The 26,519-nt window shown below is 35.4% G+C and overlaps 1 pseudogene across 1 annotated transcript; it reads left to right on the plus strand.

The window, feature by feature from the left end:
* Positions 1–297: 297 nt before the first annotated feature.
* LOC149801750 (cytochrome P450 3A24-like) lies at positions 298–25,916 on the plus strand (annotated as a pseudogene). The gene is made up of 11 exons (XR_016420809.1): positions 298–309; positions 2,827–2,943; positions 7,388–7,476; positions 8,223–8,372; positions 12,000–12,122; positions 13,650–13,755; positions 17,981–18,138; positions 19,140–19,228; positions 22,266–22,403; positions 22,782–22,944; positions 23,710–25,916. The product of XR_016420809.1 is annotated as a cytochrome P450 3A24-like (transcript).
* The last annotated feature ends 603 nt before the right edge of the window (positions 25,917–26,519 follow it).

A 26,519-nucleotide genomic window follows, 5' to 3' on the forward strand; every position in this document is an offset into this window, starting at 1 on the left:
AACATGATGTCATCGATAAGTTATGATATAAAAAGTCATGGTTAGGTTCAACAGAATGTCATCGATAAGTTATGATCTTCAAAGTCATGGTTATGTACAACATGATGTCATCGATAAGTTATGATGTACAAAGTCATAGTTAGGTACAACATGATGTCATCGATAAGTTATGATGTACAAAGTCATGGTTAGGTACAACATGATGTCATCGATAAGTTATGATCTACAAAGTCATGGTTAGGTACAACATGATGTCATCGATAAGTTATGATGTACAAAGTCATGGTTAGGTACAACATGATATCATCGGTAAGTTATGAAGTACAATGTTATGGATAGGTACAACATGATATCATCGATAAGTTATGATGTACAAAGTCATGGTTATGTACAACATGATATCATCGATAAGTTATGATGTACAAAGTCATGGTTAGGTACAATATGATGTCATCGATAAGTTATGATCTACAAAGTCATGGTTAGGTACAACATGATGTCATCGATAAGTTATGATATAAAAAGTCATGGTTAGGTACAACATGATGTCATCGATAAGTTATGATGTACAAAGCCATGGTTAGATACAACATGATATTATCAATAAGCTATGATGTACAAAGTCACGGTTAGGTACAACATGATGTCATCGATAAGTTATGATATAAAATGTCATGGTTAGGTACAACATGATGTCATCGATAAGTTATGATATAAAAAGTCATGGTTAGGTTCAACATAATGTCATCGATAAGTTATGATCTTCAAAGTCATGGTTAGGTACAACATGATGTCATCGATAAGTTATGATGTACAAAGTCATGGTTAGGTACAACATGATGTCATCGATAAGTTATGATCTACAAAGTCATGGTTAGGTACAACATGATGTCATCGATAAGTTATGATCTTCAAGGTTATGGTTATTTACAACATGATGTCATCGATAAGTTATGATCTACAAAGTATTGGTTAGGTATAACATGAATTTATCAGTACGTTATGATGTACAAAGTCATGGTAAGGTAAAATATCATCAGTAATGTATGATGTACAGTCATGGTTAGGTACAATATAATCAGTAAGGGATGTTTTACAAAGTCAAGGTTATGCACAGTATTTAATGGTGAATGTTAATAGTCTGAATTCATTTGTTTTCGTTGGTATTCATTTCCGTTATTCCTCCCCATAAGAACATTTTAATCTGCAATAAATTTTGATGATGGGGAGGAATTTACGTAGAAGGGTACATTTTGTTTGGGCCATAATTCTTGGTTTGTCACAATAACAAAACTCAAGAAAATAAATTGACCATGTTCTTTTTCTAACCAATTAAAAGGAAGCCAATTTGTTTGTCGAAATGAATAGTAGAAATTACATTAAATTTAAAATGGAACACATTGTTATAAATTTTGACAGGGATTGCAAGAGACTGGTCTTAGACTGATGCAGAAATATGGAAGACACGTTGGGTAATGTTTGATCTCCTGTTCCATCTCTCTTTTTCAAAACGTTTTAGTATTATTCGCTTTATTGGTAACGACAAGTAACGTTAATGAAGACCCCTTTTATGGTTAATGTTTACTGGCTGTAGTTCCTGCATGGCAAACTGAGATGAATGTATTGGTGTCTTGTCTACACGGAACTAACGGTGAAGCAAATATGGCTTCTTCAAAACATATCTAGATGTGATTCATTTATACTCCTATAACCAATGTACACTCATGAAAATCATATTGACTCGTAATTGGCAATCATCAATAACTTTCAAGGTTGGGTCAACAGTGATTATTGAAAATAAGATTTTAAATTTCGAACAAAACCCATCCTTAAAGTTTTGCTGGTTTCATATTATTGGTAATGTTGTTTCCTTTGCCCCTAAAAACATTCCTGTAACATTATAACACCATAGTTATTTATATATCAGTCCTACACTATAGGCCTGTAAAAAAAATTGTCTTTGTTAAATATGCGACATAGATTCTTACTGATCCTGTATAGGAACATATACTTGTGACTACACGTAATTTCGGCACACGTTTCTCACTTTCATCCACACGAAGATTTGTGATTAAGACATTTTATTGAAATGAAAATGTCGATACGTTTTGAATGACACAATGTCATGCTGCGGCAATAACTCTGATGTGTGCTCACTTTAATGTATATTTATTGTTTCTAAATAATAGTTTCATTATTGTTGTCATTAGTATTCTTGCTGATGACATTATTATTATTATTATTATTATTATTATTATTATTATTTAGAACTTTCTTTGGAAACTTGCCTCGGCTGTTGATCACCGACCCGGAAATGATCGAGGAAATATTAGTGAGAAGATTTTCAGAATTTACAAATAGAGCGGTGAGTTGTTACTCGACTCATTTACTAATATTTGTTTTTCTGTATTTAAAACATAAATACTCAAACATTTTTTCTTTCCTTTTTGAGTCACCTTTACTTCCTTTATGGAACTGTATTATTTTTCTTCTTCATTTGAGAAGGTGCTATCCAGTTACACTGTCATGTATCTAAACTTGCAACATGGATCGTCTATTAATAATATTCTTGAAAACTAAAATATTTTCAATGGAATTTCATAGCTTAGGAATTCTAGTACCAAAGAGTGAAAGAGCGTGTACTAAATAAAAATATTAATTTGTGTACTTCTTATTATCTCTTACGTTACTGTGCATTAATTAAAGTCCGCGATATCCTTGTTCTAGTATGATGCTCAGTAAATTTGTTATAGCTTCAATGTGTCATTGTTTTTATTAGCATTGTTTCTGCAGTTGTTATTATTATTATTATTATTATTATTATAGCAATCTTTCCAAAATGTCGAGTTCTTTGATTCCGCAGTAAATGTGGTTTCCGGGGAACACTGGAAATTCCTACGATCAACACTAAGTCCAACATTTAGTTCCGGTAAAATAAGGAATGTAAGCTGTTTGATTTTTTTTAAAAACATTCATATTTGGTGCTCCCAGCATTATTAAACATTTTTACTAAATTCAATGAAAATATAGGCTAACAAACACCGTTGTCAGTAAATTTAAGTTAACTTGTGCTATCTAGAGGGGTAAATAAAAAATGTGAAATGACAGGAAATGCAAGTAAACGTTCAAAACATGCATGGAATTTTGCAATATAATACAGAAGGAAATATCGAGTAGTGTACGGTACGTCTTGTCATTGAATGAAAGAGGTTACAATGTATTCGATCTACTAATAATTTTCAACATAAAAACTCACTGTCTCCCCAGAAAATCTGTGTGATGAATACGTGTATTACGCATCGATAACATTAAGCATTCTAATTCTCGGCATCACTTACTACTCGGCAACACTAGAATCCTCGTCATCACTCAAATCATTCGCTGCGTAAAACCTTCTGTTGGCTACAGACTGCATCCTCGTCGGATAGACACATCCGAAAAGTTGAACATGAATTTTCGGTGAAAGCATTTCGATTTTCCCAAGCTTTTCTGAGCATATGTTAGCGTTACCTTGGAAACGGAGGCCAAGAAAACCCTTGAACTGTTTACTTGATTAGAATGGCAATGTAAATCAACAAAAAGCAGTTTGAAATTTAGACAAAAATATCAAATGAAACATTTATTGAAATGTGGCAACTGTTTTGTGTTGGGATCAGAACAGCAAAGTATAGTTAAAGGTGGGTTTTATCCTCCTAGTAAATCTGTATTATCCATACAGATATATAAAAATCGTTTTGACCAAATTTTGGTCTAAAGAAATTAAAAGAACACCATATGTATATAATAATAATAATAATAATAATAATAATTCCTACCAAGACTCAAGGAATGTTCACACACACACACACACACACACACACACACACACACAGATATATATATATATATATTAACATTGGAAGAATCACGTTCGTAAGCCTGTCCAAGGCTGCATGCCTTATGTGCTTGAATATTTGGACAATATTGCTGAAAGAGTAGGGGTGGGTCTGCGGATATATCTAAACATAGCAAGAAATATATGTTAGTTTAATGTGGATTTATCCATCCATTGCTCGAGCTAACATGTTACATTTGTGACATTTCAGATACAGCAATAATATCCCTATGATCTCCACCACCGCCGTCATCACCAATAATAATACATGTTACTATTGCTATTTCTGTTACTATTACCAATAATCGTCTGAGCAGAAAATCAACGGTAGCTGCAAAAAGACAAAAAGAATATGTTTTTTTTTATATTACACACACACACACACACACACACACACACACACACATGAACCGTGACACTGGTATGAAAATACCGAAATCCGTTTAAAATACAATGTCTCTGCAAGGTTACTATGTAAATGTAATCGACATTTTGAAAATTTACCTTGATGAAAGTATATAGGATGCAAAAATTTATAACCCTCTTGTTCATGGTTTCCGTATGGACAGATAACTTACAAGTTTCGCGAATTTCCTTCCAGTGACTTAGGATGATGAATGGTAATGAAGGGACGAAAAAGGCAGACAGACAGAAGGAGGATATTTTTGGCGCCATCTCTTAGCCATAGACAAGAAGATCTTATGGGAATGGTCTATAATCCGTCCATTAGCACAAGTGTTTATCGCTGCTTCTCGTAAAAACTATTTTGAACTTTACACACAGATTTATCACATGGTTTAGCTAGTCCTAATTGAAAACGTTGGAGCTCAAACATAGAAAATGATCGCCACAAGAGCCAGCTTGAAAATTTTGTCATCGCCATCTATCCTGAAAAGAAATCCAAAATTGGCATGGAGTTTTCACCAGAAGACTATGATTTCTGGTTGGTTTAAAGGAAAATCTTGCCGATCTGATGTCAAATATATATAAAAAAAATCCCATAAAAATGACCACCACAATAGTCACCTTGAAAATATTGTTATCGCTAACTCCTCCTGAATGTATGGTCGTACCAACATGGGACATTTACTAAATTATTTACGATATCTCGTTGGGCCTCAATGGCAATAGTGCTGCTCAGATATCCAATATGGCCACACCAGTGGTCATCTTGAAAATCCTGAGATCACTATTCCTGGCTGAATTATCATATCAGCAGTGGGATATCAATGGACGGTTTCGTATGATATTAAGATGGTCGTAAATAAATATGGAGCCAATCTCACTTCCAATATGACGCCACAATGCAATCTTGAAACTCTAGTTATAGTTTGTGCGTCTCATAGATGACTGGTTATATCGATATCGTGCTTTCACCAAAAGACATCTAGTCTAGTTGGTCCTAAACAGAAGTGGTATCAATTTGAAATCCATTATGTCCACTATGGCAGACATCTTGAAAATCTTGTTTTTGTTACTTCACCAAAATTTAGAGTCATATCAACATGTGGTTTCCATGAAAAGACTTTTTAGTTTGTCTTGTTTGTCCTAAATGATGTCTTGTTGATCATAAACGTAGAAGGTGCCAGTCTCACACCCACAGCAGTTATAAAGAAAATCGTGTTATTGTTGAAGAACAAGATAGATGATTTAAACACTCAAAGTTAGAAGGAAGAAATTGTCTTAACTTGAATTCCTGGAATTTCTTTTCGGTCAGCAGAGCATCAGTCCTTCGCAGGACTCTTGTTTATATCTAGAATGGAATGGAAATTTGATTTACGGAGTCAAATGTTCCTACGTTTTTTATATTTCACAATTCATGATTTCTTTTTTAACTGATTCTAACTTATTGATTAATTGAACAACACTAAAATGTACAAACAGAATAAGACCCACTCCTGCATTTTGTCATCGTCTCGCATTTCCTGTCTATTAAAACCTTGCAAACACTGAAATCTGAGAATCCGTTAAAAATATCCAAAATCTTACAGAAACATGATTTGCTCAAACAATCTGGAAAACGTACTGTGTTAGCTGTCTATTCACGTTGGTATTCGGGTATTAAAGGGCTAGATTATATAAACTAACCTCAAATATTTCATAATTCATCAGGTTGTTCATACTGGGAAAAATCTGTGGAATGAAAATTCCATAAGTAAGCTTAAGAACGTCAAAAACCTATGACTGGAGGGTAGCATCCCTTACACAAAACAAATCGTACAAACTAGATGTTATTGTGCCATTTGTTTATGGGACACTCATACCAATCTCGTATACACCTCCTGAACCGTGAACATCAACTACACTGTATGATGGCGTATCAAAGGAGAAAATCTTTGACTTTGAGGGAATGCGGTTTATATAAACAATTACCATATGCCTTACATTTATCTTTGTTTTATATAATTTTTACAAAATTTTAACAACTTTACATTTTAAGCTTGATCGCATAGTACTTCTTGATTATTGTTTTCTTTTGTTTATTTGTCTTTTTAAACTGTTTTGCTTGGAAGGCTTTATCATACCGTTTTTGCTATTCGTGATATTTTCAGTTTAGGGCTTTGATTTTAGACGGCACCATACAACTAGTATCGTGATGACTTGCAGTTAATCACTACTGCTACTACAATTACTTTGGAAAGGTGGCAGGAGTATGCCCTCCAAATGTATTAATTGGCTCTTTTTATCGGCAATTTAACGGCAGTATAGCACTGTTTATGTAATCGATTGCCGTCCTGACTTTGTAGTCCCACCCCCTCTGAAAATACTTTACTAAAGTTCTAAAATGATATTGTTTTCAAGCCATCTACATTTCTAGCTCTGCTAATCATGTACCAGAAGAACTTACGGGATGGTCTTTTGTCCATCCTTTGTCATCCGTCCGCCCGTTAGCAGAATTTTGTTTGTTGCTACTCGTCCTAAGCTACTTAGGAATTGCCATGAAACTTTATACACATATTCATCCCATGATCTAGTTGGTTCCAAATGAAAGTGGTACTGCTCAAACATCCTTCATGAACGTCTTGTCATCCTTACTTCTCCTGCATGGATAGTCATAACAACGTAGGCCAGTGATGCCTAATTGGTCTCAATATAAAATGGAGCTGGTTTTTGACGTTCAATATAGTCGCAATGGCAGCCATATGAAAATCTTGTCATCGCTTTGTCTCTTGAAAAGAAAGTATTGTATTTTCACAAAAAGACTTCTTATGATGTCCAATTGGTCTTAAATGAAAATGGTGCTGATTTGGCATCCAATATAACAGGGACATAAACAGATACACACATATACATATGTTAAAGTAATTTATATTTTATATATGTGATTATTTTATCACCCTCTTTTTACTAAAACAATCAAAATATTTTAATCTTGCAAGTGTTTCAGTTCATTGATTTATTTTTAATTTAGTCTCTTAAACACTCAGTGTGTTCAGAATACCACATATGCATGTGAAAAGCGATAAATTATTCGTATATCGTTTACTTATGCTTTCACTGTACTGATTTTAGATGACGCCCCTCATATCTCGATGTTTGGAGAAACTGACCCGAAATGCGAGGAGCATGTCAGAAGGTGGAAAATCTGTAGAAATGAAAAGGTAGGTGTTTTAAGTAGATACTCTTGTCTATTATTTTGTCTATACAGAATAAAAAGAAGAGAAGCTTAATAACTTTTGACTTATGGCTGATGATTCGGAATACCATTGAATAAGCAGTCCTTCTCATTATGAATTTGAAAGATTCCAAAGTTTGTAGGGAGTAATACATTTTCTAGGACTATTATAGCACAAGGTTTGTGAAAATTTAGCCTGTTGTGTAAAAACATATATACACATATCACAAAGCAAATACGAGTGAACATAGGTATAAAAGAGGCACGTGCATTTTCCCCCAGGGCTCGGCGTGAACATGCAGTTGTTAAAACCGCACCGTGTGATGTACAACGAAACCGGATGAAACCAGGTCACTGATCGGATGCGGCCCGCAAGCCGTTGCCTGCACATGCCTGGTTTACAACGTTATAAACCACTGATTTTTCTCCTCTTCAGTATTATTCGCAGACTTACTAACATCTTTTTTTCCATGTACAACTATTTTAATAGAATATAAAGATCCAGTTTGTGTGCTTTTATTTTCCAAACGAAATAGCAAGGATAGATTGAGATCGCGCTCCATGTAATGTTAAATATAAGATAGCTACGATCAAGTTCAAATTTCTGTATTATCATATATGTTTACTCAGGTGATGTCACGTTTTGATCAGGCTTACATATAAAAATAGTGATAGCGTGTAATAAAAATTTAGGCCGAGCATTCAAATGACATTTCCTAACTTTGCTTGCAGCTTGTTTGGAGCCTTCACGCTGGATGTAATATGCAGTACGGGATTTGGCATAGAGGTTGACTCCCAAAGTAATCCAAAAGATCCCTTTTGTTGTGAATGCCAGGAAAGCCATGTCAGCCAATATAATTCGGTTGCGGATTCTATTGAGTAGTAAGTGCAATCATTTCACTACCTGTGCTGGGGTAGCTACCATACTTATTTTTACTATCCAATTTTCCGTTGAACATACAAATGGAAGGGGGTAATGTATATACCATTACTAATCATCCAACACACCATTACACAGTATTATAGGGCGGGGGGGGGGGGTTATGCCGACACACACACGATTTGAAGACTACTTAGTCTTCTTTTTCTCTTATGACTGCTGCGAAAAAAGGAACAGTTTTAGAAAAAGGTCTATATAAAACGGGAGTGCTTAAAGTTGAATAGGCATGTCAAAACAAGGACTCATTCGACTTGGTCCATTGAATACCATCGTTGGTACAAGCAACGGATACAATATTTGCCACCGAAACCTAATATAACTGAGATGCTTCACTTGCTACAAGAGTTACATTCTTTGACAGATCGATCAGTCTTCTCAGAAGCGGAAACAAAACATAATGGTATGGACAACGATTCCAACGTCTCCAGATATTTAACCACAAAGCGGTAGATTTAACAGCAATACTCACTAATTTGATGATGATTGAGAAAAAAAACCCCAGATGATAAGCTGCAATAATAAAAGAAAAACCTAGGATCACTGCGTCAGCCACTGTAACAGGGTCTTCTTTGAGTAAATGCATTACGATGGGAAGGGAAAGAAAGCGTTCCTAAAGAAATAAAAATAGAGCACACTTTCTTTAACGCCTTCTCAACAACCATCCTCGCATGTCATACGACGACTAAGATCATTCACAGTATCAATCTAAACTGATTCCTTGATCCATTTTGATAGCCATAAATAAATTCAACCTGTTGGATGCCAACAATTCTCCTTAAAACTGAGCGAAATCAGTGTCATGCAAGATGCATTAAGCAAACCGCAACCGAATTTTATATCGTCCGCTATGCTGGGAAGAGTGTGGAATCCTACGAAGAGGAAGTCTTGTAAGACAAAGCGGGGAAAGATATGGAAGAGTTCAAGACTGCACCTGCATCCATTTTTCCCGCAACTTGGGCGCCAACCAGACTCGACAAGATATGAAATATATGTCATACACCAATACCATAAAAACAAGAAAAGGAGGAGGTGAAGAAAGTAGTAGACAAAGAACTGATCACATTAGTTTGAGTATTATATTGCACACCTATTCCTCTTGGTACACGAACGCATCGCAACGGAAGTTGGTTCAATTAATGAGCAACAAGGACACGGGTATCATTTACTGCATTTCTGCATGTGCTGATGGTTACAGACGAAAAACGATATTTTGCCGCTAAAGCCATACTCAGAACTATTCCGTTACGTATGACACACATTTCAAGAACAATCGACATGCACGCTGTAAAACCGAGGCGACCCAAATTTCCAAGACGTTTTTGGAACAGGTTGATATTGATGATTTCTGGCAAGCCAGTTTAGCTCATGTTTTTCCCACTAGGTTTGGTACAGTGAGGGTACAAATACTTGTTTTGTATTATTTAGGTTCGTGTTCAATAACATTTCTAGTATCATAGATGTTTTTTGCTTGGTTACTCCTTGAAAATCGGGCAAATACAATGATCCTTTAAAAGTGTATTTGATCACAGCATCTAATTTATAGTTAGGTCGGTGACGTATATGGACGTGTTCCGTCCCACGAAACGATTATATCTTCCACTTGGGTATATATCTCTTGATAAAAGTCCGTTTCGATATGAAATCTAAATATGTTTTTAAGACAAGGTAGGATGACGAAAACGATGACTCGTTATCAGAGGCGTTGAAACAATCAAACAAACACTTCCACTTAATTTTGGGCAGTCGCTTGTTTAGGTGCAAGTCCGAAAATGTGATGATACGATTGATTGTTAACTTTCACAAGACGTAGAATTCATTCAAATACCTTTCGGCCTCTTCGTACAATCCGTATCATTCAGAGAAACAAACTCTGCAGCAAAACAGTAGCAACAAAACAATTGTATGTTCTGCGAAATGTGTCTCAAAAATCCAATGAATTTCCTGTCAGATTACTGTGGTGTATTGTGAAAGTTCAAAGAAATTCTGTCAATACCAACAATGATCTTTGTACCAGAGTCAGTTATTTACAGGTTTGTTAACTAGCAACGTCAGCAATGAACGGAGCTGTTGATGAGATATACCAACCAGTTCCAGCACTATAGCGTCATCCGGGACTGCAAGACGTTGTGTACCAGCCCATTTGACCACAACTTTTACCCGCAATAATTACATGGGATCGTACATATTTATGTTTGAAGCCACACGACAACTGGACTAACAGCAGTACACATGACATTTCTAACTATAATGAAATAAGTTACTATTTATACTTGGAAAGAAGACAAAATAGGAGAATAAGAAATAGTGTTGGAACGATGTTTAGATGAAGAGAAAGTATCATTGAAATGTTTTGTTAAACACATTTTGAAAAGAATCCAGCTCCAGCTTCGGGGCCCAGTTTGGCCTAGTGGTCTAAGGTGCTCGTCTTTAAAGACCACTCACGCACCTCATCTCTGTCAGCATGAGTTCAAGTGTAGGCTCAACCAATGAGGTTGTGTGAGAAAGTAGGCCTGTAGTTTCCCGTGCGTTGTGGTTCTTCCTGATGTCTTTCCCGGGCTCTTCATTCACCAACTATACTGACAGTCATGCATAGCCTAGTATGTGTTGAAAAAGGGCGTGAACCCCACAAAACAACACCAAATAACCATTCTCTTTGTATGTGTAATGGTATATTACATATTAAGTAACAGTTTATAAGCCCCAACCTTCCGTTTGAATGTGCAGTGATATAAATTAAGGTCAGTATCTATTTATAAACTAGCACCATCCCACCTCCACCACCAATATTTCCATGCGTAATGGAATATTGGATAGTAAATATAAGAACTATCACATAGTCAGTTTCGATACTATCCTAATGTTAAGCAAGGCCGACACAGATCCTACATTTACATTCAATCCCATAATTCCCACAATGCCCTCATAAAATTAATGTTCTGTAAGGCCGACAAAGATCCTACATTTACATTCAATCCCATAATTCCCACAATGCTCTCATAAAATTAATGTTCTGTAAGGCCGACACCGATCCTATATTTACATTCAATCCCATAATTCCCACAATGCCCTCATAAAATTAATGTTCTGTAAGGCCGACACCGATCCTATATTTACATTCAATCCCATAATTCCCACAATGCCCTCATAAAATTAATGTTCTGTAAGGCCGACACCGATCCTATATTTACATTCAATCCCATAATTCCCACAATGCCCTCATAAAATTAATGTTCTGTAAGGCCGACACCGATCCTATATTTACATTCAATCCCATAATTCCCACAATGCCCTCATAAAATTAATGTTCTGTAAGGCCGACACAGATCATACATTAAATCAACATAATTCCCACAAGGTCCTCCTAATATTAAAGTTCTATAAGGACCGCATCGACATCTCCATATTAAAGTTCCATGAAGCCCATGGCGATAATAATTTATAGTGGCATATGAGCTACAGTTGATACTTTTCAAGATTAGATGACATTCCTGATTCTTCTTGTTGGAAAGGATATAAACTAAGTTGTATTTGCAGGGTAAGATCATACCATTTAACATTTTATATTACAGTGCTGTTTCCAGATTTTCAAGTATTCTTTCGTAACATACCACTGATGGACCAGAAGGCACTGGATTTTTTTCATAGAGGCAACCAAGTCGGTGATGCAAGAGCGTAGGAATAGCACGTCAGACGTAAGAATGTTTATAATTATTTTTAGAATTTTGAAGACGAAAAACATTCTAAAGGTATGTTATTGAATGCTTAAAGTGTCATATCAAGATTATAATTTAGTCAATAAAAATTTAGACGTCAGAATATCTAGAAGACTGTGTTGCTGCGTTTTAATTAAATACTCAAAATTATCTGCGTAGAAAAAAATATTATTTTTAATTCCACGATGACCTTCCAAGTGATATGTCTACCTAATGAACGAAAAATAATTTTAGTGAGGTAATTCTAGTTTGTATTGATATTGTGTGTTCATTAGTACTTTCAAGACTGGACTATTGTAACTCATTTTTGTCTGGTTCATCTCAATATCTACTCCAGCAACTTCAAAAAGTTCAAAACACAGCTGCTCGGATCATACTTAGAGTACCACGATCAGAGCACACCTCCCCGCTGCTCTGTACCCTACACTGGCTATCCATTCGATCCAGAATCAAACACAAAATTTGTTCTCTGTGCTACGTTTCACTGACGGACTCCAGTCAAACATACCTATCCGACCTCACCCATGTGTACACACCAGCAAGATACTTACGCTCCTCTTCTAACAATCGTATACTCATTATTCCCACTATGAAAACAAAGTCATATGGACAACGTTCTTTTGGATACCAGGGCCCAGCAACGTGGAATGAATTGCCCACTGAACTTAGACACAAAGACACAGCGATCCCATTCAAGAGTGCTCTTAAAACTCACTTATTTCGACTGCAAGAACAAACTTAAAGACCTAATAATGTTTCCTACCTTAACTATTTTCAGCATGTTTTATATGTTTTCTAATTTCATGGTGTTTGTTTTTCGTAATCATATCATTATATATGTTTCTTATGTTATAGGTGTTGTCTAATGTTGTAAAGTGCTTAGAGCTTCTACAGATTAGGCGCTATAAAAAGTCCTCATTATTGTTATTATATTGTTTTCGTTAAATTTAGTTCATTGCCGCAGTTTCTTCTTGGTGAATAACCTGACGGTAGCGCAAACTAAGGGCGTTGGATTCTTCCAGGTTTTTCTGGATTATTCATCGATAATAATAACTTTACGCCAAATCGTGCGCCGTTTATTAAAGTAGATAGACCCTACATACCATTCACGAAAAAAAAAAATCAAATTTGATATAAGTCAATCACATCGTCTAAAATACTCTTATTAAACAGACTAATATGTATCAGACTGTTTTCCACTGGTCAAATTGTTGGAAGGCGAAGCCTTTTTTTCGAAAGTTTCATTAGTTTCGTAGCTAATATATTTTAATTTTAATAATGGGCCAATATCAGGCAATAATCTCCATTCTTTCTTTTAATATTTTGAAAATAAAATCCATGTTTTTAAGTTGTAACACATATCCACGTTTCCCCACCATGGCGGAAAAATGAAAAATTAAACGTCTATGCGAAAATGGACCAAACACGAACCAACCACAATCAGCTGGTTCAGGAGAGACATCTTATTACAAGAGAATGGATCGTGTGTTTTGTTTTCCTATGCAGAAATACAGGGACCTCATTCAGTTGATGATCAATGCACACAAGGAGCAAAGCGATAAGACCACAGAAAATGAAGAAGGCATGAACTACGATTCGTACAAAAAGAGGGGTAAGGTCTTTTCTCTTACCGTCCTTTGATGGTGGGATGGATCATACGATAACGCCCAGTATACATGCATGAGTACATGCATTCTTCCATTTCGAATCTTCAAAAACATAATATAATACTTGGATTGGGGATATTTATTTTAAATTTTTCATTCAATTTTGAACCCTTTGCTTACGCCAAGTAAATGGAAATGCCTGGGTTTTTAATGTAATGATGAATAGTATAAACACCTTGAATCCAGGAAGATTTTTGGCTTCCACCAAATGTATCGGCCGTTACAGTAGATTTATATTTTCCCTCACGCCCAATTTATCTCTGAAAAGTTACCCTGCCCGTTTTCGTTCATACACAAGTTTGTGTGTTGAAATTTGATATTTAATCTGTGGTGATTTCAGAGACATGGATATAAGAACAAATATCACAATCCAATACACACTCTCTAAAATAAAAAAGATTTTTTTCCTATACACATTCTTTGATATTACAGAATTTAATTTTGACAAATATGCTGTCAAACCTACTTAGTACACGACATACACATATAAACCACCTCTGTGTCAAGAACCATTATTTGATACACTTCCCATTTTAAGTTTAGGTTTGAGTCTCTCTGTCTCTTGCAGATCTCGACCAACCATATTGTAATAAATATGGAGTATGCGCATTTGGTTATAGCGCCCCGTTTTAAGGAATTCTAAGATTTGTGTGATTGTTTGTGTGATTATTGTAATTCGGCGCAACGGAAATATCCTTTGCCCGAAATAATTAGTCAATTACTAGGAGCAAACATCACGGAGTGAAGTGTTAGTGAGTTTCCGTGATGCCATGGTTCACTAGTAGTCAATTCCGGCCAAAACCGAATGGATGTCCCTGGTCCCTGGAGTAAGATAGTCTATATTAAAATCTAGTGGTGTACATTGGTGGTGTGACTGCAGTGGCAGTATTTACGGTAGGAAATCGGTAAATTACATACACGATTAAATACGAAGGGACTCGGCAAATACCGTTTATGTCGCCAAAGGGGCAAACATGGTGCAGTTATATTGGCGAAACGTACCTGGAAAGCATACATTGACTGGCCTAAGGTGGCAGAGTTAAAATAGTTCCCAGTGTTAGGGGATACTCGTATATTTTCTAAGGCGTGAACGGTTGGCGGTATGGAAACCTGATGAAGATAAACCATGCAGATGTGCGGTTGATATATATTTGGCAGGTTGTTTTATCTGTGGTCTAACATTTAATCAGAGTAAAATTTAGGTATAGAATGGACATGTCGGGCTTTCTAATTTACAACTGAAGTTGTATATAAGTCTTTGGAAATTTTGGGTAAACTTATGACTTCTAGCGAGAATCGCGCCAGGGTTTGACAACCACTCGAATAAGTAAGGACCCTTGGCTTGTAACAATATTGTTGTGTCGACATACAGATGGTGATATGGCTCATCCATTTGTCGGTCGATATAAATAGATATACATCATCAGTCAACCTGAAGCCAACATGTTGAAACATAAAACACGTTCAAACTTTGATTCAAGTAAAATAGCAGTTATGTAAACGTTTGTAATCTCATCGCCTTTTTGTTTATTGTTTATCTTGTCTAGATGTTTGTATTCACCTTTGAAAAAGACTTAATTAGGGTTGAAAACGCTCACGTTAGTGACAAACTAATTTTCCACTGTTAGTTTGTCAGTTTAAAATTCAGAGAGAAATATCAGTAGTTTTTGTAATTATTTTGTGGATAGGGAAGAAAAACATTTTCTTTTGTTCATTGCACTGATAAACTATAAGAACGCAGTGAATAACTTAATGTAAATTTAGGACAATCACTTCTTTCATTTTGATTAATAATCTATATTTCTATTTTAAGGAGGTATTTAATCATAACACTAGTCTTTCATACCCAGATGTTCACTCTAAACAGGTACCGTTAAGAGCAATAGTTTTCTTTAAACATATACCCAGATATATTGCAATGTGTGTTTGCGTGTCTGTCCGAATTATTGACTCTTTGTATGCGTATCCATCTGTCTGTCTGTAGTATGCATCGCATATATTGTAAGCGACTTCTACTTCATGTATGCTAGGGAGGATTCATTGAAGAAATTCCACTCGAAATTAAAGTCAACAAGAACGTTTAATGAGAATAACACAACTAGGAAGCTGGAAAGCGTTTATCTATACAAAATATTTACTTGGATAAGACATATATACTCTTGCCAGGAAACACTCGTTGCTTGCACTCTTGCATTGTAACAATTAGGTACTGAAGTTAATTTTCGATTTCTTGTAGCTGGATCATTCCAATAAAATCTCTCAGAACATTATAGTAATTTTCAATGTTTAATGAATGGAATAATGATTGGAAATCATTGGTGACCCCAACAGAGTTGAAGATTTACTTTGAATTCATTTTAACTCGGGTCACCAATGTCGTGAGAGATATTTGCACGATAATTTGGAAGATGAATTTACTTAAGCATTTAATAGGAAATTACCAAAATGCTTACCTCTGCATAATGTTAACAAAACGGACGTTCAGATGTTCAATATCTTGCTCCTTTTTTTTAGCTTTTCACCTAAATAATGTCTAAATAATTTAGAGTATTATTATTACTCTACCAGTCCTACATTATTATTATTATTATTATTATTATTATTATTATTATTAATATAGAAATGTCTATATGTCATTACCTAAAACGGGTGCTGAACTTCAAAATTCACTAATGTTACTTCAGTTTTGAACTTGACCGCGCTATTCAATTATCTGGAAAGTACTGTCTTCCACTCCAGTATACAACCTTCGGTTTTTATCCACGTGACAGTACTGTACCAATCAGATCTGGCATACCGAATCCGCCAACGAATCAGATGTGGCGAAATAGCAGATCTCAGTCTAACACAATTCTTTCGATATCAACCGCATGTGAATAACGTTCCATAGATTTCAGGATATAAAACAGTCTTGCATCTTATATCTGACTCTGTAGAAAAATTCTGAGACAAAAACTCTATATCCTAATTTGTTTACATAGTTTTTCAGTAGCAGAAAGAGAAGTTGCAACTATACGCAAAATAAATTGCATTACCGTGACTTCATCTGAGTGCAAATGTATGTTGATCACGAACTTGTAATATCGAACCATCGATGTCATTGGTCACAAAATAATAAAAATGGCGTCCATACGAACATGACACGAAAAATAAAAAAAATTCGTTTACCGCGAAACACAAGCAACCTGAATCTTCATATTTAATACGTGTTATGATGCAACCAGATAATGGAAAAAAAACACCTTTGGTATTAAATGGGGTAATACAGACTTGCAATTTGTGCAAGAAACGGTGCTGAATGTAAAATGTCAAACTTTGACAAGCCAACTGTGATAATAGCTAAAACTTATTGACAGAGATTTCCTACCGGCATAATAAATATGAGATTAATCAACTAGTAATTTAATATAATTTTACTTCATGGACCGCAGGAAGTCTGAGAACGTGTCTGTGAAGTGACGCGTTATCGAAAATAGAGAGAAGCTATACGTTACAATTCGTTGTTGTTGTTGTTGTTGTGGGGTTTAACGCCATTTTTCAGCACGATAGGCTATACATGGCGGCCAGTATTAATGGTGGAGGAAGAACCCGGAAAACCCCGGAAAGAACCACCGACCCACGAGAAGCTACTGGCAGGCTTTCTCACATGCGCACATTGGCTGAATCTTAGACTCGAACCGCCGCAGACAGAGGTGAGATGGCAGTGATCCGTAACGAAGAGCGCTTTAGACCACTCGGCCACTCGGGGCCCCCGTTACAATTCGTGTAACCACAGGTAAACTAATTCGCCACTACATGTTCCTACACTGCCCAAGGTCCAATGAGCTAAACATGTAACACTAATATCTTAAAAGAAACAGCTCTGATAACATTTGAAGATTTCACATCTGTAGTAAATATCTACCCCAACCCCATCATGGTGCACAGCTGTCTAACCCTGAGTCTATGAGAAAATATATCCCGGACTGACTGACTGATACTTGCATCTGTTTCACTGTATGTCTGTCTGTGTATCCGTCTATTTGACTATGTATGTATGTATGTATGTGTGTGCGTGCGTGCGTGCGTGCGTGCATGTATGTATGTGTTATATATATATATATATATATATATATATATATATATATATATATATATATATATATGACTTTCTTTAATCAATGGTTGCAGGCTTGACAGACCGTGAAATTCTGGCAAATGCACTAATTTTCCTTCTGGCTGCCTTTGATACCACGTCCAGTCTGCTGACATTTGTATCGTACTGCCTTGCGGTAAATCAGGATGTTCAAGATAAACTGATATTGGAAATTGACAATGAATTAGGCAAGGTAAACCACAATTAATGCATGCCAGCAATTGACAGGGAATTAGGCAAGATAAATTTCAAGTCATGTATGCCAGAAATTGATTAGGAATTAGGCAAGGTAAACTACAAATAATTATGTCTGAAATTGACAAAGAATTAGGCAAGGTAAACATCATGTCGTCTATGCCAGAAATTGACAAGGAATTAGGCAAGGTAAATTGCAAATCATCTATGCCTGAAATTGACAAGGAATTTGACATGGTAAACTACAAGTCATGTATGCTCGCTGTTGACAGGGAACTAGGCAAGGTAAGCTACAAGTCGTGTATGCCAGAAATTGACAAGGAATTAGGCAAGGTAAATTGCAAATCATGTATGCCTGAAATTGACAAGGAATTTGACATGGTAAACTACAAGTCATGCATGCCCGATGTTGACAGGGAATTAGGCATGGTAAACTACAAATAATTATGCCTGAAACTGACAAAGAATTAGGCTAGGTAAACTTCATGTCGTGTATGCCAGAAATTGACAAGGAATTAGGCAAAGTTAACTACAAGTCGTGTATGCCAGAAATTGACAAGGTATTAGGCAAGGTAAACTAAACGTCATGTATGCTTGTCCTGATAAATACAATATTTGAAACGATTTAAAAGGCTGTAAGCTACTGATGTATTAATTTCTTCCTACAATATTAGTTTTTTTCTTTACCTCATAGCGTGAAAAATTAAATTATATTTCATTGTTAGTACTTCTGCTGCATATTTCAATCTTTGAATTCAGAATTGGCTTAATTTAGGATATACAATGCTTCTGATGTTAAATTCCTCTTCACACAATGGCCTATATTTTCAATTTTGCTAGGGTACCATGCTTCTGTCTTATGTTTAAGTTTCAATTTTTGGCAAAATAAATGAGCTAATAATGTTGAAATCCTTAACCACAGACTGGAATCTTTTGATACGCGCAACCATGTGTGGATCTAAACCTCAGAACATATTTTTTCATTTCTTTTTTCTTCAGAAACAACCAACTTATGACAACGTTTTCAAATTACAACACCTTGATATGGTAGTGAATGAGACACTCCGAGTATACCCGCCTGCGACAAGGTGGGTTTCTTTAATGCTCATTTCGAAATGTAAGTCGAATATCTCGTACGATGTTCGTCTAATTTTAAGCTCTAAAAGTCATAAACCAGACGAGCTTATGGGATTTTCCGTTTTCCGTCATGTGTCCGTCCGCGAGCACTAGTTTGTTATCGTTACTATATATATATATATATATATATATATATATATATATATATATATATATATATATATATATATATATAGATATATATAGATATATATAGATATATATATATATATATATATATATATATATATATATATATATATATATATATATATATATATAATTTTCATATACCAATAGCATATGAAGTTTGCACAGTATATCTATTTAATAAAAGGCACACACACTCTGTAATCTATCCTGTAATGATTTTGGTTTGCTTTTTTGTTTACTTGGGTTTTGGTTTGCTTTTTTGTTTACTTGGATTTTTTTTCTAATACCTATCTAATAATAAAGTTCTATAAAAGGAATTTTTTAAGGGTCATAAGGCCGCTAACCCTTCACACACACACACACACTAATAGCATGTCTTCCGTCCTACCCCCTCCCCCTCTCGTTTGGATTTTTGTCAGTATCTCATATTTACCTCTCTCTCTCTGTGGTCCATAGTCTCAGCTTACGCGCGAACATCAGTAGGAGCGTAGCAGATTTTTTCTGTGTCATGTTACGATATCTCTGGACCTGTAAATGGTAATAAAATTTACAGACAAACCAGCTGAGAGATTAGGGATAAAACAATGCTATGGTAGGTAGCAATTTTAATTAAAGTATGCTCATGACATGGGCCAACTAAATAATTTAAATTTTTGAATTATCTGTTGTTGGTTCGTCATTTTGCTTAACCTATATTCCGTACCCATTTTATATAGACATCGGTGACTGAATGGCTGCGTGTTCAGTGTTCAGAAAGCTAACTATACCATGTTTGTAGTGCTCCACTTTCGTCATTTATACAATCTTTGAAAACAGACAAAAACTTACCAATTTTTGAAGAGGACTGCATCTTGTGCAGAACTACATATTGTAGCGGACACACTCAGTATGGATATGTAGAATCGATCGGAATTTACGCTCAGTATTTGATGATCTTATTTCAGCTAGGTCAGACATATACTATGGAGAAAGATGGTTGAAATACATATGTCATAATTGCTTTAAAATAAAGAATACGTTTTTGTATGGGTAGCTGTTGTAGACATGAAAACAAAACATTCAAGGGAGTTAAAATAGAAGGATTCAGTATTATTCGAGGTGCCCTTTTCTGGAGGGTATTTATTCTGGATATTTTATAATTGGATGTGTTTCTCCTTAATGTACAACCGTAGTCTATCAGTGGTAGCATATATCCCCAAAAATAAATTTCGAGTGATTGCTGATGTAGAAATGTCAACAGAAATTTTAACAGTAATTCTTTTGACTACCATCGCACATAGGTGATCAATATGTATATTCCAGCTGAGATACTGATAAAGGTAGATACTAATAAGATTTTGACAATACACACGTCTATGCCAGTTTGTGTTAGAAGTAAATCCATTTTAGTTGGTAGGCGCTGCCTTGTTCCGATTGTCATACTTTTCGCTTTAGAGACATTAATGTGCCTTTTTTGTTGACAATATACTGATATATTCTTGAGGTCGAATTGAAGTTTATTTTCAATCGAGTCAATAGATTTACCAGAAGAATGCAATGTAGATTCGTCAGCGAAATTATATGGGCAAGAATGTACAAGACCTAAGGCTAAGTCATTAAAAAAAATGTAGAAAAGAAGTGGCCCTGATATGTATCCTTGAGTAGTACCACTTTTAAGATATGACTTGGTTCGGAAGCTTATCTCCCCGTGTCAATAATCTGGTGTTATTAGTGAGATACGAAGTGGACCAGGCATATGAGTTTGAAGCAAACTTCTAGGTTGAAAGTTCTTTTTAATAAGTACCGAATTGTCAACCGAATAAATGTTTTTTTTTGTTGTTTTTTTTTAAATCAACGAAGATTATGCCAGTAAGTTCGCTTGATTCGATTGCTAGGAGAAACTGGTCTATAAGTTTTGTCAATGCAGTTTGACATAAATGGGTCTGTCGAAAAATTAATTGTGATTTATAGAGAAGTTTCTACCTGTTAAGATATCTGCAAATATGCTTGCTGACATGTTCTTCAACAGCTTTTGAAAGTACCGATAGATCTGTGCAGTGTACCGTCGTGAGGTATTTAGCTGAATCATAAGATCGGCACAAGGCAAAACTTGACTTATATTCTGGGTTCTAGGTGTAAAATGGAAACACCTAAAGAAATTTTGACGATATCTTAGCCTGGAATACAACATGAAAATACTGTGTGTCTTGTTACATAATGATGTCCTCACCCCAAGTTCCAAATGATCACAAAAGTGAATATCATTTTGTGACCTGACTCAGTATATGGACATGACTAGATATATTTTGATTGACACCCAGTCATGCAGTATAATCTTAAAGCATATTGAACGTGAAGGTCACATCAAGGTTAAATTCTATATTCTCACCTTTTTGTGGGTTGCAATTTTAATAAAATCATATTCTGTCAAGACTTATTCCGAGGAACTGTGGCTTACTAGATCCAGGTCTCTGGGCCCAGGATCGAAGTCACAGCTAGATATCAATAATGAACTATCAACACGGTACATATCATTCGTCATGCGTTTGCGGGAATATTCTGCAACTTTTCAATGATGCTACCCATCTGTCCTGTATTGTTTTCAACAATAGAGGAATTTTGTTTTGTTGGAAAAGAATATCCGGTTTCATACTCAGACTTCATTTTGCTATCTCATTTCGTGCTTTACATATAATTGTGTTCACTTTTTAAACTAATTCAGTATAGAATGGCTTTAACATTTCATAAAATTCTTTCTGTGTGTCCTTTCCTTCCCAAAAATTCTAGATGACATTAGGACCGAAAATCTTAGTAGAAATGTGCAGACAGAGTAAATATTTGTGGCACAGCATCTAATATTTTGGATATTTCTAACAGATTTAATAGAGAAGCATCAGCGGACACGGAAGTCTGCGGAGTTAAGATTCCCAAAGGGCTCAACGTGACGGTTGTAGTCAATGCTGTTCATTATGATCCGGAGTTCTGGCCCAATCCGCATATATTTGATCCCGAAAGGTGACGTGTTTAAATGTTTGAAATGATTGACGAAAGTGAAAATTAAATTACTGCGAAAATTATTTTAAAGAGGACAACACTATTTAAATGATTTCTTCCTGGTCCGAGCAGTTTTAACTGTAAAGAAAAAACAAGAATGCAAACTGGTGCTCAAGTTGTATAGCACTTGATAAAACTAATGTATCTGTTAGATTTGGATTTAAAGTAATTAACTATAAGGATGATCGATATCTATAGTTTACATCCTCGTTATCTATTCCGATTTTATAGTCGTTGTTTTAAAAATTTGGAACTTTCATTCAGACGTTGTGAGTACACATTTTAAAGCAATATTCCGAATATAAGACGAGTGGTACGATACCTCCTTGACTTTTGCAGGTTTTCCCCGCAGAACAAAGGAAACATTAAACCTTTCACTTTCCTGCCGTTTGGAACAGGGCCCAGAAACTGTATAGGAATGAGGCTGGCCTTATTGGAAGCCAAGATGGCAATTGTTGAAATGTTGCAGAATTTCAGATTTTTGACAGCACCAGAAACAGAAGTAGGCTGCTTCCATGTTTAGTGATATTTTAGATTTCTTTTTTTTTCTCGAATTGATTGCAGCATCGTTTGCATTAAAATAATATAGGAATAAAATCAATATAACTTCATACAGAGATAAGATTATAATATCAAATAGATATTTGGAATTATAAAAAGTAAAATGGTTGATCTGATGATGGCGATTTGCTGCTACTGTCAATGTACGTAAGTATTTTTATTCTACAGGTCGGTGTTTGTAGCGATTTGCTGCTACTGTCAATGTACGTAAGTATTTGTATTCTACATGTCGGTGTTAGTAGCGATTTGCTGCTACTGTCAATGTACATAAACATTGTTATTCTACATGTCGGTGGTAGTAGCGATTTGCTGCTACTGTCAATGTACGTAAGTATTTTTTATTCTACGTGTCGGTGTTTGTAGGCGATTTAGTTCCCAGGTGATACATTCAGTAAAGCATACTATTTTAAAAACTGTAAGAATGACAATCAAATTTGAAAGGTGAAGCGGTGGATCCCTCACGAAGTACATTATCCATTAAAATAAACCCACCCAGTCCTACTTTTCATTAATATTTATTTTAATTCTCACAAATAATGGAATCAGAAGCATAAAGAGTCCTTCCGAAAAAATATAGAAATAAACGATGTTCAGTTACCCTATACATTTCATCTGCATTCATTTCCAGGTACCTTAAGATGTACGGTATATGCATAATAAGTCAAGATCCTGGCGTTAATGTAGACATTTATTTGGGTATTTTCAGATTCCACCAAAGTTAGACAAAGGAACATTTACCAAACCTGCAAACGGAGTGTACCTGAAGCTTGAAGCTTTATGAAACCGGATACGTTTTGATGCATGCAGTGCATTTTCGATTCAACAGCTATTGAACTACATCAACGGGTGATATGTGCTAATTCTTTTCGACTAATATTCTAACGATGGGACCCTCCAGACCAGCCTTTAGTGACTGATATGAACACGTGATGCAACCAGATTTCCATGGTTTTGTTTTTCTTATTAACGTTATTGTGACACATAATAATATTAAGATTTCCAGGAGAGCAATTCTTTTCTGTTTGAATTTTGCATAATTTATGTTATCCACATAATGTTAATAGAGTCAGTGATGTTTTATGTTTACTGGACCTCTCTGATAAATATCTTGACCGAGTGTTGAAACCACGCCCAAAATATCCCAAAGTATTCCTTTCTCTCAAGATCATTGCTTCCCACCCCCACCCCCAAAAAATATATGGATATAATATGGTGTTTTGTTGCTTTAAATCAGAGCAATGCATTTTTCAGCTATCTGAGAGTCAGAAATTTGAAAAGAAAAAAATCGCCTGCCTCTGCACTAGAGACTAAAATTACTGGTCTCTAATATAATGGCTGTATACCGTGGTATACATCATTGTATGTGCAGAAATACCGCGGTAAATCATTGCAAAATTTTTCGTTGTACCTAGCTCTAATTACCAATATCTATGTTGTTGTGCAAACTTGTTCAAACCTACAAACATAGCTACTGATTTGAAAAGGTGATGACTGTTCCTGGTCATTCCATTCATTAGACTTCGGCTATCTAACTCTTGCATAATATCATTGGCTATTATCAAGCGACAAACTGCATAACCGATTTGTTAAAGAGTTAGCTATTTTAAGAAGGTATAGATTTATTTGAGAAGATGGAGTACAGCCATTATTTGGAAGAGTGATATCCATAGGTGTATTTTAAAATAGTGTACTTGTCAGCAATCCCGACATTTTCTCGAAATCAACCGGAGATACAGAACTAGTAACTTATGATCATGTAGTGTATAAACGTACATGATAGTTGGCGCTATGCAGAGAAAATGCCGAAAATCTTAATACCATGATATCATAGAATCCACAAGATTAATTGAACATACCATGTATACGTTCTCTATTTTATTATACTTGGAATATTCCTTATGAACAAGTACTTCATCCGCCGCAATGCCATAAAGATAAGGGATGAAATCATACGCAGCCGTCGTGTATAGATACGATTCACGAAACACAACCCACGATACGATACAATCTAGATATACATATCAAGTAATTGGCTTTATCGTATAGAAGCGGAGACGACTAACAACCAGAATAATTCATATTGTACCTCCTACAGATGCAAAACAACTGCAACGTACGCCAACATTTTTTTTTATGTGAGTGATAAAGGAAATTATAAAAAACACTCTCTCCAGTTCTAGAAATAAACAAGGTGATATTGACTCGTGCGGTCTGGAATATGCATCTTTGGCGATTCTGTGTATTTTTTTTATCCCGTCGGCAAGTTCAGGCGTTGCTGATACGTATCAGCGTAAAAGGAGACGTTCCAAACTTGTTCTCCAATGCATAAGTACTTTACAGATCATTTAACAGCCAATTAAGAAAACGTTATTTTCAGATAATATTACAAAAATACTTGATGGTTCAGAATCAAGTTTTAATACAGTAGTAAAACGTATGAGTTCAGAAACTTTCCAGTGGATGTAGTAAACTACAAAAATGTTTCATATTAAGAGAAGGCATAGATGGGCCTACTTCCCTTTAAAATAAATACATAAGCAACCTAAATATTTATCATATTTTTGTCTTCTGAGGTCGAACAATACCCCCACTCTTTTCACGTCAAATATCTTCCTATCGTACTTCAACAGACACTAAGGCTAACATGGGGCATTTTGCAGCCTGACAGCTGATACACATAACCCTATTACAAGAAAATTGACATCTCTCCCTGGCGGTTAATCAGCATTCATAATTGAGCTAACATACTCTTGACACAATAAACCGTGCGACCAGCTGTGGACTATAAATCACCAAGTGGACTAACTGTCGGAGGGCAGTCATTCTTAATACTAATACCATTATTTTTCTTTTACAAATATTCACAATTGCACAAATGAATTAATGGAATCCACTTCTTGTCTTAACTACAATATTTGCTAACTTGCAATTAAGTTACATAACATTTCTAGTCATGATAATATCGGTTCCTAGCCTACATGATTCATATTCTTTAAGACAGATGTATTCACACAATTCGCACAATTTGAATCAGAAGTAATGCATGAAATTCCTAGAATACATTATTCCTATTGCACATAAACGTATATTTTGAACGTTTTTATCAAGGGAATAATGTATGACATTCTTAGATTAAATGCGAACCATAACATTCAAGTCAAACGAATGCAAACAGTAACTTCTGAACTCAAAGGAAAATTGATGTATGAATTTAAAATAAATAAATTAAACAAATAATTACATAGTCATATGACGACAATTGTATGAGATTGAGACCAAACTTGTGCTTTCTGAGACTCACTTGCTTCTTTGCAGCAGAAGCTCCCTGTTCCTTTAAGTTCCTTCACCCTCAACCTTAAAGCCATCCCTTGGACAATGTTAACGAGAAAATACTTTCTACCAATCTAGCAGTCAACTTCTTGCCTTCACGTAGAATTTTTGACTAATTTCGCGAGGGATCATACTTAAAGCATTGAAATTCGTTTGGGAAACAAACACCCTTTATTTAGCTTAGCC

This window comes from Sinohyriopsis cumingii, chromosome 4 (genome assembly GCF_028554795.1).
Source record: "Sinohyriopsis cumingii isolate HCF-2022 chromosome 4, ASM2855479v2, whole genome shotgun sequence".
Classification (NCBI taxonomy): Eukaryota; Metazoa; Mollusca; class Bivalvia; order Unionida; family Unionidae; genus Sinohyriopsis; species Sinohyriopsis cumingii.